This window comes from Protopterus annectens, chromosome 6.part0, assembly GCF_019279795.1.
Source record: "Protopterus annectens isolate FY-2018-M chromosome 6.part0, PAN1.0, whole genome shotgun sequence".
Lineage (NCBI taxonomy): Eukaryota > Metazoa > Chordata > Ceratodontiformes > Protopteridae > Protopterus > Protopterus annectens.
The window spans coordinates 1,185,567,722-1,185,584,450 of NC_056737.1; the positions used below are offsets into that span (position 1 = coordinate 1,185,567,722).

General features: G+C 42.3%; 1 protein-coding gene across 1 annotated transcript in view; it reads right to left on the reverse strand.

Moving 5' to 3' along the window:
- The window catches only part of LOC122804094 (acrosin-like), a 47,070-nt gene that overhangs the window by 6,978 nt on the left and 23,363 nt on the right, over window positions 1–16,729 (reverse strand). The gene's annotated exons all lie outside the window — the stretch shown is intronic.

Genomic DNA, 16,729 nt, shown 5'->3' on the forward strand with positions numbered 1-16,729 from the left:
CATAAAAGATGGTGTAAGAGCAGAGTGCTGGTACTGATTTATAAAACCACAAAGGTAGCCCTGCTTCATAAATACATGCTGATGTCTCAGCTTGAAGTGGAGAAAAAGGTCATTGTGTGCTACCACCCCTAGCAAGCTGCAGTTTTTTTTTATTTTTTTATTTCTTCATCTTTGAGAAGAGCTTGCTTTTTATTTCTTTTTATGCTCATCATCTTTGGGGGACACCAGTTTGGGGAGCTCTTTTTGGTACCAAATTATCTAGCTACAGTTCTGCAAAGAAGTTGAAGATGAGGAAAGAGTTCTTATGAGCATTTCTAAACATAGAGAAAGCATTTGACAAGTTCCAAGAAAGCTGATCTGGGCAGTCCTGCAATTGTCAAAGTCCGGAAACATTAATGTGGGCTATGTATAAGGTCCAAAGATTTCAAAGAACAATGTTCAGACTTGCAAAGTGGAATTAAAGTTTGAGTGGGTGTGCATCAGGACTCGTATTTTAGTCCACTGCTGTTCATACTGCTGATAGACTACCTCAACAAGGATGGAGAGGAAAAATTAAAAAGCTGCTGTATGCAGACAATTTAGCATTACAAGCAGACTCTAAACAGAAACTTTAGCAAATTATAGGAGAATGGAATGCAAAACTGAAGTGATAAGCAATGAAACTGAGTAGAGACAAGACAGTTGTCATGTCAGCATGACAGGGGAAAGCAGAAGAAGCTGAAAGCTGAAATAAAAGGGAAAAGAGTGGAGCTGAGTAATAGCAGCTGCAAGTATTTGGAAGATGTGGTTGAAGAAAAGTACGTCTGAATCAGGCAATCGAAGCTAAAATCAGTGGTACAGCAGACAAGTGGGACGACATTTAGACACAGGGCATGACAGAAGAATTTCAATGAAGGGATACAAAACAGTGATGTGACCAGTGTTGCTGTATGACACACAATCCTGGGCAGTGAAGACACAGCAAGTCAGAAAGCTCAAGGTGACAGAAACAAATTGCCAGATACACTGTGTGGGAGAGATGAAGAAATGAGGACATAAGGCTGGAAACTGAAGTAATCCCAATTATAGAGAAGGTCAAGGGGAACAGATTTATGTGCTTGGGTCACATATGCAAGAACGTGTAAGGGGATTTGTTAACTAGATTTGGGAGAGACAGGAAAAAGGCAAGAGGTCTGAAGATACCCAGCAAAGAGACGGATGGAGTATATGAGAAAAGACCTGCAAAACTCGAGCATGACTACCCAAAAAGGTAGGAGAGAGGCTCTGCATTGAGAAAGGGAGGTGGTGAGAATTGATATAATACCTGAACCCCATCTAAAATGAGAAATGTGGGACTGATTATGATGATGATATAAGACTGCTAGGTTACAAATTTGTTCCCCTCACCCATTTTGCATGCCACCATCTGATCATCAGGTGCCAAGCTGAAGCATTTTCCTTGGTGTCCCCAGTACTACCCCTCAGCCTTGGGACCACACAAATGGTAGGTTGGGCAGAGTCAGTGGAGCACAGCACCTTGCTGCATCATAAATGTTCGGCTTGCATGCCGGGGAGTACTTTTTGTGTGTTGTGTCCTAACAGGGCAGAAATGATGGCATCATGCATCTTACTGCATGCAGTGTCAGCTTGCTCAGGTCACCCTCAGATGCCATAGTTTCACTACCAATCTGACCACAATTATAGCACATCCCAATGACTGGGGATATGTCTTCATTTCAGGCAGAAATACCTCCATCCTGAAGCAGATGACCCAGCAAAGCTGGTCTTTCCCAGCACTCCCTTGCTGACTCCTCCAGCACCTCAGCTGCTTCTCGATTTCGGGTGGTCTGGGTCATAGGAAGGACTCCGTTTGTCTATGGCATAGCTCCAGTCTAGGTGATCGATTTGTGATTTTATAACTGGGTTTTCCCATCAGTACTCTTACTAAATGACAGTGTGTGTGGGAGTATACATACCTCTCAACTGCACAGATTTTTAGCAGAATGTTTTCCCTTAAATATTTGGCCTGTTCCTCATAAAATCTGTGTTTTTCTGACAAATCATGGAGAATTGAAGTCATTAAATAATGACCAAATAATGATATATATTTGAGTTTCAGACTTCATATCCTTCAGAAAATGCATACCAACACAAATCCTGTTATTCTAGCAGCTTTCTAAATTTATAAGTGCAATATTTAACATCTGTTCCTATTTTATAGCCTTTGCCCCACCCCCATTAGGCTTTGCCCAAATTTCTTACATTAAGAGGTTGAGGATTATGGTATACAAGCTTACAGTATTTATCAATACTGCACACTTAAAAATTCATCAGAATTTAAATGGAAAAGAAAGCATACGTGTTTACCATAAAACTGAACTTTGGACTGTGGACACTGAAGTTCTGGAATTATGAAGATGTTCAAGTTAACTTTGCACAGCAACACACACACACAGTGAAATATCTGTACTGATATCCAGCTTAGGAAAATACTAGCACATTCAAGGCAGTAATTGTTTCACATTATAACCAGTTTATGAATGCAAAGAGTATAAAGAGGAGTCACTTCCTTCAACATCTGTTTAAAATTAAACCAACTGGGTATCTTTTTAATGTAACTAGTGTGTTACTGTGAAGCAAGAGTTCATAAGAGCCGGAGTATCCCCACGTCACCCATCACATGTCAGTGTACGACACAAGCACTGGGTAGTAACTCTGGTTTCATGCATGGAACAAATATCTGGACATCTCATGTCTGAAACGTATTTAAGTACAAAACTCAAATTACAGCTGTGAAGGATATGAAGTCTGAAACTCAAATATATATCATTATGATTTGTCAGATTTATTTTTATATCTACTTTCATTGTCTTTACCAGATAAGTCCCAATCAGCTGTCAGCATGGAAAATCGGGAATAAGTTATTTTTATGAGATCTCAGAGGAATAATTTCCACAGTTTATAATGAACAAACTTTATATAATTAATTACATCTTCCATTACATGTATCATTGTTTGTAATCAACAGTCAAAATGCAAAAAAAAAATTTAAACAGCTTTGTAAAACAATTCTGTTTTGCATTTTAGAAAATGTGTTTCTTCTTTCAAAACAACACTTATGTAGTCTGCCCACAGTGAAACTGGATGATTCACAGAAACATCATAGCAGCTGTGAATAAAACATCAGACATATTTGTAGATGAAAGGAACTATTGTCTCCATACTGCTTCTTCTTTTCTTTTTTCTAAACCCACACACGCACGCACACGCGTGCACACACACACGCACACACACACACACACACACACACACACACACACACACACACACACACACACACACACGCACACAACACACACACACACACACACACACACACACACACACACACACACACACACACACACACACACTTCAACACACCCACAATCACTCCCACACACATCCATAAACAGACACATTTCCACATGATACCCATACACGCGCCCAATCCCCCACACACATTCACTTCCACAAACATACCATTCCACACATATCACTTCCACATGCACACACACACACACACACACACACACACACACACACACACACACACACACACACACACACACACACACACACACACACACACACACACACACACACACACACACTGCCACACACACACACTCCTACACACTCACCCATACACACAACCACACACATACACACACAGCCACACACCTACCCACACACCCACACAACCAATCCCACACACACGAACCCACAACCACTGCCACACATACCCATATCCACTCCCTTACACAAACAGCCATACACACCCTATCACACACACTCACTCCTGCACACACACACACACACACACACACACACACACACACATGCACACACAATGAAAATCTCTAGCAATGATGCTTTTTCACCAGTTTCTGCAAATACAGTAAATTGCATGATACTGCTCCTGGTAAGGCAGATCAGTGACTGTTTGTGATTAAAAAAAAATATCCACTGTAAGCTTGTCCTCCACAAATAAACACTTGTCCAATACCTAGCAATTATAGCTAATGTGACACCTGGGTAAACCTCAGGTATTTGATTGTGGTAAAATATAACAGGCAGACTAATGTCTTTCAAGGTTCTTTTATACAAACTCACAGTAGCAGTAACAAAGCATTCCAATTATTTCTCATAACCGGTAGCTACATTAAGACATGCCAACTTGCTAGACATAAATGCAATTCTAGAATAATGAAAATTAAATTTGAAAAAATGACAGCAATGTCATTAATCTTCATTTAGAAGTAGCCTACAGTTCCCAGCAATTATAGCTATTTGTTGACTGTGCACCCTGCAGCTGTCTGATTGTAACAATATGAAATATAAATACTGACCACAGTAATGTATCTCAAATCAGATTCCCATAAATGGCAGCCATCTAAAGGAAAGTAGGTTTACTATCAAAATGATGAATGAAGGTTTGGCAAATACGGGAATGCCAAAAGTCAGTTGGCTGATTCCCCTATTGATAAATTTATTTATTTGTTTAATTTTATTTATTTATTTAACATTTGTAAACTGGGAAACTCTGACTTGGAACAAGGCAAATTTTCAGAGGAGGCCCAGGGAGAAATGGTCCAGGTGCATGTCTTTGTAATGTGGGAGGAAACAGGAGCACTCAGAGGAAGCCTACAGAAACCTAGGGAGGACATGCAGACTCCACACAGAAGGCACCCCAGAAGTGAACTGGAGAACCTCTTGCTGTGAGGCGACATTACCACTGCACCACTGCGTCATCGAATTTCAATTCTGTGAGTGTCTTTTGCAGTGAATGCCACTGTGCATTCGCTTATATGTTGTCGATATTACAAACAGAGATTGTGGTACAGTGTGGATTGGGATGTTTATCCTTTTCCTCACTGTAGTGCGATCTTGTGCATTCGCTTATATGTTGTCGATATTACAAATAGAGATCGTGGTACAGTGTGGATTGGGATATTTATCCTTTTCCTCACTGTAGTGCAATCTTGTAGTTGGAGGGGAGTGCAGGGGAGTTTGCCCCTCTGCAAAAATGTGCACTCCAGTGTTGTGATGTGGTACATTAAAACTTGAAGATGTAGGCCACAAGTTGAAATGGAGTTCACTAGCAGTGTCTTATCACTGTCATTTTGTTCATAGGTTCATAGGTAGGTACTAGGCTATCTGTCCGAGGGCATTTATAAGCCTAGTCAGAGTATGTCGGCTTTTGCCACACCATTGATTAATTAACTGATCCTCTGTCAAGCAGAGCCAATGAAGTGATCCCAGGGGTGTATTTTCTGTTACCCATCCACTCATCAAGGTTTCTCTTGAAGAGTGTTAGTGAGGTTCTGCCTAATGTAGTTTGGAATTTTGTTCCAAAGCATGGGGAGTTTCTATGACAGGAATCTATCCCTCCAGAATGTTCTATTTATTGTTGTGGTGAGATTTAGCTCACTAGAGCTCGTAGCTCCCAGAGACTTGGATTTCTTTAGGTGGAGCATGTCCATCAATTCTGAGTTGGACATGGCTTTGTAAGTCAGGCAGAGATCACCTCTGAGTTAGCAATATGCCACTGAGTACAACTGGAGTTTTTTCAGTCAGGCTGCATAGGACATATGTTTGAGGCCAGTAATCCTCTTGGTGAGGTACTTTTGTGGTCTCTCCAGCTGTTGGAAGTGTCTTGTGAGGTACATCTCAAATGGGGCATTGTACTCTATGATGGGTCAGAGGAGTGATGAGTAGAGGGGCACTATAACGTCTTTATTTCTAGATGTGAACTCTTTAGTAATTAGATGAGCCACATAGAAGGATTGTCAAAGGAGAGATTGCTATCTACTTGGGTCCCCAGATTTCTTATTACCTCTTCTGTATTAAGGGGTCACCTATGTGGTAATTCGTGGGTGTTATATTTTTCCCAAACGAGATGACTATGCATTTTTTGACATTTAGCTTGAGGCCATGACTTTGACACCAGGTGTCCGTCTCAGTAAGGCCCTTTTGAAGGATGTCCATGTCAGCCAGAGAGTCATTTATGGCTCCTAGTTTGCAGTCATCAGTGAACTTGGTTAGCCATAGTCCTCCTGTGTTTGCCTGTACTTCTGAAAAGTATATGCCGTACAGTAGGGGTCCCAGGGCTGAGCCTTGCGGGACACCACTTGTGGCTGGTTTAGAGTCGGACCTGGAGCGCGCTATTCTTACTGTGTGAGTTCTGTCTGTAAGCCAGTTGGCAACCCATCTTGTGACATAGGGGTTTATTTTCAGGCTGGTGAGTTTTTCTGTAATACCCAAGTGGGGAATGGTGTTGAAAGCCTTGGTGAGGTCAAGGTAGGCTGTGTGAACAACCTTTCCCTCGTCTATGGCCTTGGTGACTGTCTTGAAGAAGTCAATCAGGTTTAGTAGGCATGATCTGCCCTTAACAAAGCCAAACTGGGTAGGGTCAAGTGTTTGGAGGTTCCCAATGTCTTTCTTAATGAGTTCCATGACTATGTGCTCCATAACCTTGCAGACCAGGCTAGTCAGGCTTATGGGGCAATAGTTACCAGGGTCAGTTGTGGCCCCTCCTTTGTGTAGTGGAATAACCGTTGCTGTGCTCCATTCTATGGGCATGTAGCCTGTGGAGAGGCTGAGGTTGAACAGCATGTTTAGGTGGGGGGTTAGTTTGTTCTGTAGTTCGGGCAAGACGCAGCCTGGGACACCATCTGGCCCCATTGACACTGTTTTTTTGGCTTTTGAAAGGGCTATTTTCACCACTGCATCTGTGATTTCTGGGACACTACAGTTTTCCAGTATTGTTGTGGTCCCTTTTGGGGGTGATAGTGGGGTGAAGTTTGCACTGAATCTATCTGGCAGGATGTTGGCAATATCAGTAGGTTCAGTATATTTCGTGCTATTTTGCACTAGTTCAGTGCATATCTGCAAGTTGCCACTTAGATTCTTAACATAGCTAAAGAAGGCATTGTGGTTATCTTTTGAATCCTTGGCTATTTTTCTTTCGAAGTTAGCCTTGGATGATTTTATGAGGGACCTTAGTTTCTAACTGATGATGATCAAGGATGTCTTTCTTTCTTGGGATTTGCTTTTTTTCTGAACTATTTCCTCCTTCTATTGTATAGCCTGTTTATGGCAGGGGTCCAGCAGACTGGTTTCCTTCTCTTAGAGGAGTGAGTCTTGGTTTTGCTAGGGATGGCATGATCCATGCATCCTTGTAGGTGCTCATAGAGTGCATTTGTAAAGGTTTCTGCATCTTGAGCAGTGTTATCCTTTAGCGTGGCGGCTGTGAACCTTACCGGTTCTGTCTTAAGTAAGTTGAAGTTTGCTTTAGAAAAGTTTTTTACTGTGGTTTCCATAGTTGGGGGTGGTGGTGGGGTCTGGACATCCAGAGTGATTAGTTTATGGTCTGATCTAACCAGTGACGGGTTGACCTCCAGTGTGGAACATCTGTCGCCCATGTTTGTGATGACCAGGTCCAATATGTTTTCACCTCTGGTAGGGGAGTTTACCAGCTGATCCAGGGTGTTTGAGTTGATGAATTCCAGGAAGCGCTGGGCCTGGGAGTTTGTGCTCGAGTAGTTTTCCCAGTTAATGGTAGGGTAATTGAAATCACCCAATATCAGGGTGTTCGGTAGGACCTTCATGTTTTCCAGTGTCTCCAGAAAGGTGGAGTGGTGGTCCTGGGTCATGGGGGGTGATATGTAGCAGGCCACAATTTGCATTGCAGATTTGTCTGATGTTAGTTGCACATGGATGATCTCAGAGGTATCATGCTGCGCCACTAACCTGGAGGTGTAGGTATCCTTGATGAATATGGATACACCCCTTTCTTTTGTATTTTGGTCCATGTTCTGTGGCCGAAACGTGTGGTATAAGTTGTAGCCCGGTAGTGCTGGGGTGCTCTCTGGAGCCTTGAATCAGGTTTCAGTTACTGCACAGATGTCAACGTTCTCCATACTGAGGAGTGCTTTGAGCGTGTGCATTTTGAGATTTAAACTCCTGACGTTGAGTAGCATAACCCTCAGTTTTTTGTTATTTGTGCTGTTTATGGAGGTGGGTTTGACTTTTGAGCCTTGCCTAAAAAAGGCATTACGGGAGCAGCAAGGGCCTTGGCCAGTATTCGAAAGCCTAGGGGTGAGAGGTGCAAGCCGTCTCTAGCGAAGCAACGCAGCTTGTCGAGCATGTCATCCCAGGCTGACAGGCACTGGATCCCCTTTGAATGACACCAGAAGCTTAGCCAGTTGCTGAAATTGATATTTTTTTCTTTATACTGAGGTATCATTCTTGGTGAGGGCAGGATTCTACTCAGGGTCAGGGTCATACCAGCCTGGGCTACATGATCAGAGAGTTCTTCCATGTCTCTTTTCATGTAGTCCAGGGAGGTATGTCTCAGGTCATTCACACCAACATGAACAATGACAGAGTCATATTTGTTCTTGTTCTGGAGTGACCCGAGTGCTTTTGTTATGTGCGGATTCTGGCTCCTGACAGGCAGCTGACAGTAACCTTCTGCTTGTCCAGCCTAGTGAGTGGGACGTCAATGTGCCTGACTATAGAGTCACCTATTACTAGTGTATTAGGTATGTTATTTCGCCTTAAGAGCTGTGATTGTGTGGCACACTGATTTTGTGTTTTATGTGTTGTCTGGTTTGTGACGGGAAGTGCAGGTTGTTTGGGTGTCTGCTTTGGAGGTCTCTGATGCTTTTGCAGATTTTTATTTAGAGCCTCTGTGTATGATTTTGTGTATTTATGTGTATTTTTTGCTAGTGCTGGTTTAGTAGGTCTATGTGTGGCTGGAGGTCTGGTGCAAGTGTTAACCTTCTCCTCTTGACTATCTGGTCCAGTCTTGGGTTGAGAGAGCTTACCCTCCAGTTTGGCTGTATAATTGCATCTCTCGCATATGTTAGTGTTTTGTGGTAGGAGGAGATGGTTGTCTTTGTACATGAGGCAGTTGTAACATTGCCTCAGGATACCCAGATTCACCAGCTGGACTGGAGAGTACACCTGAAATTGCCCTTTGGTCATGCCTGAATAGTAGGGTGAGCTCCTTAGTCACTTGATTGGTGAGGGGTGAATTTAAAGCCTTGACCTGCTGGGCAATCAAATGTCAGGATATATTAGTGCTTGCTATTAGGTCTGAGCAAGTGCTGGGCTGTAGGATGCTTTCTGAGTGCTTAGGTTGAGAGTTAGACTAGTTTCAAGGGAAAAACTGAAGAGGAGACTTAGTGGAGCCAGGAATAATTTAATCCTAGCTAACTGGTGTTGCCCAGCCCGCAAAACCGTGCAAATGCGGTTTTTATAGCAGGGAAATGAAACAGATAGAAATTAGCCCAAAATGGCCAATAAAATACTAACTTCTGGGCTGGAACCACTCCTCCAGGGACAAATAGGCTGCTCAAGGGTCCCCTCTCTCACAGGTGAACAGAGAAACTTCCTTCTATCCAAGTAAGGTATGGGCAACTCAGAAACTTGTAACACAGCTCTGAATTCAGCACTAGCCTGAAAACTGGACTATACTAGCTTAGAAAGGTGAGAAACAAGGAATTATTTTTTTTTTTTTTTTTTAAAAGATAAGGCAAAAACAGTAAAAAATACACTTAAAACAACTTTAAACGACTACAAACGATCAGAAAAGGCTATTGCACTTTAGTGTGTAGCCTGCAATAGTTAAACAAATTATTTAAACAAAAACGACTTTTTAAAAGTGCAGGCAGTCAAATAAGTGCCATATGTGAAAAAAAAGCTTTTAAATCACAATAAATGCTGGAAAATTGGCATTTAGGCAGAAAACAGTTAAGTACAGCAAGAAGGTACAGAAAACTGATACTTAATCACTCCAAAGTCTCTCTTCTAAGCTAGAAGGCTTGTATTTGTGATGGAAGGGGACTGTTTACACAAAGATGTGGACAGTGATGGAATGCAAGTATGTTGACAATACCAAATTCACATTCAGAGGTACCACTTTTGACATGCTGACTTCATTAATATGCAATACTTTGCACATGAGTTGATAATATCAATGGATCACATTATTAATTTTGACCTATTGAGGAAATGTAGCAGTAATCAGGGTAATGTAGCAGTAATAAAAATGCAATAAAAACAACTCAACCACTACTTGTATGGGCTCTGGATAGATATTTTATTAATGATTAAAGCTGAGTTACTAATGTGATATTTATCTAAGCTACCTAAGCATACATGTAATATTAAGGGACTCATCACTTTAGTAACTCAGCTTTAATAGGTTCATAGGTTCATAGGTTGGTACTGGGCTATCTGTCCAAAGGCATATATTAGCCCAGCCATGTTGTGGAGTATTCACCACCCCTTTAGTAGTTCCCTAGTCCTTTGTACTAGCAGCTAGTACCCTTGGCCCCTATCTAGTAGTGCTGTTGGTGTGATCCCCGGTGTGAACTTTCTGTTACCCATCCACTCATCTTGAAGAGTGATAGTGAGGGGCTCTGTCTTATATAGATCAGGACCCTGTTCCATACTAAGGGAAGTCTCTGCGAAGGGAATCTATCCCTCCAGCATGTTCTATTCATTGTTGTGTTGAGGTTTATATCCCTAGAGCATGTAGCTTGAGTAGATTTGGTTTTGCTAAGATGGAGCATGTTCAACAATTCTGGGTTGGACATGGCTCTGTACGTTAGACAGAGATCACTTCTGAGAAAGTGGTATGCAACAAAGAACAGTCTTAGCTTTTTCAATCGTGCTGCATAGGGCAACTGTTTGAGGCCAGTAATCCTCATGGTTAGGTACGTCTGTGGTCTCTCCAGCTGCTGGAGATGTCTAGCCAGGTACATTCCAGTTGGTGCATTGTACTCAATAATCGGTCTGATGAGGGAAGAGTAGAGGGGCGCCATTACATCCTTAGATCTTGATGCAAACCCTTTTGTGATCAGATGGGTCACATAGAAGGATTTTCTAACCACTTTGGCAACATGGTTATCAAAGGAAAGCTGACTATCTACTTGGGTCCCTAGATCCCTTATTTCTTCTTCAGATTTCAGGGGATTACCTCCTATGTTTTAGTTTGCAGGTACTTTGTTTTTTCCAAAGGGGATTACTACACATTTTTTTGCATTTAGCTTGAGACCATGGCTTTGACACCATGCATCAGTCTCATTTAGGCCCTTCTGGAGGATCTCCATGTTGGCCGGAGACTCTATTATAGCACCCAGTTTGCAGTCGTCAGCAAACTTAGTCAGCCACATCCCATCTGTGCTTGCCTGTACTTCTAAGAAGTATATGCCGAACAGGAGGGGCCCAAGGACAGAGCCCTGAAGCACACCACTCGTTACTGGTCTGGATTCGGACCTAGATCCCGCTACTCTTACTTCAAGAGCCAGTTTGCGATCCATCTTGTGATGTAAGGGTTTATGCTCAGGCTGGTGAGCTTATCAATAATACCTGAATGGGGAATGGTGTCAAATGCTTTAGCAAGGTCAAGGTAAGCCATGTGTACCTCCTTAACCTTATCTATAGCCTGAGAAACTGTCTCAAAGAAATCCACCAGGTTCAGAAGGCATGATCTGCCCTTGACGAAGCCGAACTGTGTGGGGTCCAGTGACTGGAGGTTTCCAATCTCTCCATTTATGAGTTCCATAATGATTCGCTCCATAGCCTTACAGATCAGACTGGTCAGGCTTATTGGTCGGTAGTTCCCATGGTCAGTTGTGGCCCCACCCTTGTGTAGCTGGACCACCATTGCCCTGTGCCATTCTATGGGCACATATCCTGTGGAGAGGCTGAGACTGAACAGGGTATTAAGATGGTGGGTTAATCATTAACAAAATATCTTTGAAACATCCAGAATCCTTACAAGAAATGGTTGAGCTACTTTTATTGCATATTTATTACTGCTGTACTACCTTGATTACTGCTACATTTCCTTGGCTATTGTTGACTAGTTTTATTATTAGTTTACATGAAACAAAGTTTTTTATTGGCTGCTGGTTTTCTATATATTGAAGTATTTGTGTGGATATCTTTACTTCTGAAGAAGTTCTTGTTACATTAAAGAATGAAAGAGCTCAAATACCGGTTTTGCCTCTGTGCTTTTCCCTGGAAGTTTGTTAGTTAAATTTTGTAAGTTTTTAATTTCTTCTTTTTTTACTTTTATTAGTTTCAGTGGTCTCTCTCTCTCTCTCTCTCTCTATATATATATATATATATATATATATATATATATATATATATATATATGTATTTGTCTCCTGCAGTGTAATGAATCTTGATTGAGCTGCTCTTTAATTACACATCATTACCTCACCGGTCCTCATGATGCCTCTATGGACTCTTCCACTCGTGTTTCTACCATGATCATCATAGGTTCATAAGTTCATTGGTTGGTACTAGGCTATCGGCCCTTGGGCCTATACAAGCCTAGCCATAACAATTCCCTGGATATTTCTTCCCACAATATTTACTTCCCTGGACCCCTGTCTAGCAGGGTGACTGACGTGATCCATGGGGTGAATTTCCTTTCTCCCATCCAATCGTCAAGGTTCCTTTTGAAGAGGGCCAAACAAGGAGGCGCTCTGCTTGACATGTATGGGCAGTCTATTTCATAGGTTCATAGGTTCGTACTAGGCTATCTGCCCTAGGGAATTTATAAGCCTAGCCAGAGTGTGTGTGGCTTTCACCACCCCTTAGGATGAGAATACTACACCCATTTAGGGTTTAGTTTACTGTGTCTCTGTCTAGTAGTGACACAGAGATGACCCCCGGGGTAAACCTACGATCTCCCATCCACTCGTCAAGATTTCTCTTGAATAGAGTTAGTGAGGGGCTCTGCCTAACATGGATTGGGATTCTGTTCCAGAGTGTAGGGAGCCTCTGGGTTATGAATCTGTCCCTCCAGCACGTCCTATTTATTTCTGTGTTGAGGTTTAAGTCTCTTGCTCTCGTGGCTCTGATGGATTTGGATTTTCTGAGATGGAGCATGTCCATTAATTCCGGATTGGACATGGCCTTGTACGTCAGGCACAGGTCACCTCTGAGTAGGTGGTATGAGACTGAATAGAGCTGGAGTTTTTTCAGTCGGGCAGCATATGACATATGTTTAAGACCCTTTATCCTCTTGGTGAGGAACTTTTGGGGTCTTTCCAACTGCTGCAGGTGTCGGGTAAGATACATCCCAAATGGGGCATTGTACTCAATCATTGGCCTGATAAGAGAAGAGTACAGGGGCACAATGACCTCTCTTGATCTAGATGTGAAACCCTTCATGATAAGGTGGGCAATATAGAAGGTCTTCCTAACCACTTTGGCAATGTGCATGTCAAATGAGAGGTTACTGTCAACCTGGGTCCCTAGGTCCCTGATTACCTCTTCCATTAATGGATTACCACCTATGTGGTAATTTGTGGGTACCTTGTTTTTCCCAAAGGGTATGACTATACATTTTTTGGCGTTCAGCTTAAGGCCATGGCTCTGGCACCAATTATCTGTTTCTATGAGGCCTCTCTGAAGGATGTTTGTGTCCGCTGGAGTATCAATTATGGCGCCCAGTTTGCAGTCATCTGCGAACTTTGTCAGCCACAATCCTCCTATGTTTGCCTGTACCTCGGAAAAATAAATGCCGAACAAGAGGGGTCAGGAACCTATCCCCCCAGCATGTTTTGTCCATTGTGATGACAAGGTTTACATACCTGGAGCATGTGGCTCTGAGGGATTGGGATTTCTTTAAGTGGAGCATGTCCAACAGCTCAGGGTTTGACATGGCCTTGTATGTTAAGCTGAGGTCACCTCTGAGTAGACGATATGCCACAGAGTATAGCTGGAGTTTTTTTTAGATGGTCAGCATAGGGTATCTCTTTTAGGCCTGTGATTCTTTTAGTGAGGAATTTCTGCGGCCTTTCCAGCTGTTGCAGATGTCTTGTGAGGTACATACTAAATGGGGCATTATACTCTATAATGGGTACAGTGGGACAATGAGCTCCTTTTTTCTGGATGAAAAGCCCTTAGTGATGAGGTGTGCCACATATAAGGATTTCCTGACTGTTGTGGTGATGTGGTTATTGAAGGTGAGACCACTGTCCACCTGTGTCACAAAATCTCTCATCACACTTTCAGTGTTTAGTGTACTGCCACCTATATGGTAATTCATGTGTACATGTTTTTTTTTCCCAAAGGGGATAAATATACATTTCTTGGCATTAAGCTTGAGCCCATGGCTCTGGCACCAAACATCTGTTTCTGTAAGGCCCTTTTGTAGACTATCCACATCATTTGGGGATTCAATAATGGATCCCAGTTTGCAGTCATCTGCGAACTTTGTTAGCCAGAGTCCCTTAGTGTTGGCCTATACTTCAGATAAGTAGATGCCAAACAAGAGCGGTCCCAGGACTGAACCCCTGAGGTACTCCACTTGTCAGTTGTCTGGAGCTAAATTTGGAGTCAGCTACCTTTACAGTCTGGGTTCTGTCAGTAAGCCAGTTGGCAACCCATCGAGTGACATAGGGATTTATGCCCAACTTAGTAAGTTTGTCAGTGATTCCAGAGTGGAGGATAGTATTGAAGGCTTTGGCGAGGTCCAGGTAGGCTGTGTGGACTGCCTAAACCTCGTCCACAGCTCTGGAGACTGATTCAAAGAAGTCAATCAGGTTCAGGAGACAAGATCGGCCCTTCACGAACCCAAACTGGGTGGGATCCAGTGTTTGAAGGTTGCCAATGTCTTTGTTTATAAGTTACATGATAATGTGTTCCATGCCCTTGCAGATCAGGCTCATCAGACTGATGGGACAGTAGTTCCAGGGATTGAAGGTGGATCCCCCCTTGTGGAGTGGAATAACTGTAGCTGTGTGCCACTCAGTGGGCACGAAGCCTGTGGTGAGGCTATGATTAAACATGACACTTAGGTGAGGTGCCACTTCATTTTGTAGTTCATGTAGTACACAGCCCAGGATGTCATCTGGTCCCATGGATGCTGTATTCTTAGCTTTGGAGAGTTAGGTTTCTACCTGTGTGGCTGTGATTACCAGAATTTGGCAATCTTTTAGTATTGAGATAGGCCCTTTAGGGGGTGAGAGGGGGGTGAAGTTGGCACTAAATCAATCTGCCAGGAGATTGGCAATATCCTTGGGATCAGTATATTTAATGCCATTCTGTTGTGGCTCAGAGCAGATCTGAGCATTGCCATTTAGATTCTTGACATAACTATAGAATGCCTTGTGGTTGTCTTTGGAATCTTTGGCAATTTGATTTTCGTAACTACCTTTGGAGGATTTTATGAGGGATCTCAGTTTCTTACTGAGGCTGGTAAGGGAGCTTTTGCATCCTGGGATTTTCCTCTTTTCTGCAACAGTCTCTTCCTTCTGTTGTATAGTTTGTTTATGGCAGTGCACCTCCAGATTGGCTTCCTTTTTTTGGAGGAGAGCGTCTTGGTTCTATTTGGGAAGGTGCGATTCTTGCACAAGTGGATGTGCTTGTACAGTGCCTTAGTGTAGGATTCAGTAGTTGAACTTTCAGTTCCTGTCTGCATGGGTGTCATGAAGTTTGTCACTTCTGACTTGAGTAGCCTGAAGTTGGCTTTGGAGAAGTTTTTTTACGGAGGTTTCCTTACTGGGGGGTGGGGTGGGGGTGGTGTGGATCACTTCCACTTCTTTGTTCAAATTTTCCTAATCCTGCATTTTGCATTCCCATCCATGATCCAGACAACCAGTGAGAAAGCCTCACAGACTCTGTTGACTGCTTGTGCAGATTATGCGTGGGGTATTTCTTAAGCACGGCATGACAGCAGATCATTTTTTGAAGCAAGATGCTGCAAAATAAGACATGCTTTTTTTATTAAAAAATAAATATAATTGGAGAAATACTAATATATAATATAATTGGAGAAAAGAACCCCCTGCCTGAATGGCACCAAAAAAAGCTGTTTAGTTTTCGTATGGCTAAGGCTGATCATGCCTAAACCTACAGTATGAACCCCCCGGTGGTACTTTCAAGTGACTGACTTTCAAAAATAAACTGATTGAGCATTATCTTTATGACTAGGAAGCCGACACCATAAAGAAAAAAAATGCACATCCACTGCAGTAGCAATGTCCTCATTTTTAATGCAGCTAAATATTGAATTATGAAATGTAACAAAACTGGCATTTATGTGATTACAAAATAAACAGTCAAATCATTAAAAGATGCCATCATTAAAGGTCTAGGTACAGTGTTGAATGGGTTTCTATCACGTGATCAAAAAACCTATTTGTCAAATAACTATTCATCTAACTCAAATTCTCGAAACCTCACTTTATCAAACGGCCGTTTTATCGAACTTTTTCACAGGGAAAAGCAACATTTGGCAGTCATCAGGAATTGGCCCTTTTCCCCACTGCAGTGCGATCTTGGAGTTGGTATATTTAGTTAGGGGGTGCAGAGGGCGAAGCCCCCCACTTGGGTGGGTTTTCATTTTTAGAGTTTAACGAAGGGCGCTAGGTTGGACTGCCATTTTTTTCCCTGTGAAAAAGTTCATCGAAATGGCCATTTGATGAAGAGAGGATTCAACAATTTGGGTTGAACGAATAGTTATTCAACAAACAGGTTTTTCGCTTACTTGATATAGACCCATATTAAACAATCTCATAAACTATGACGTTGATGTATCTACAAGACAGTTATTTAGCCCATTTGCTAATTATAAAATGTTCTGAGTTGAAATAATGAGGTTATATTTTTGCCCACTTCTGTTTCCATTGCAGCTTTACATACTAGATCTTGTTCATTTTTACAAACCAGA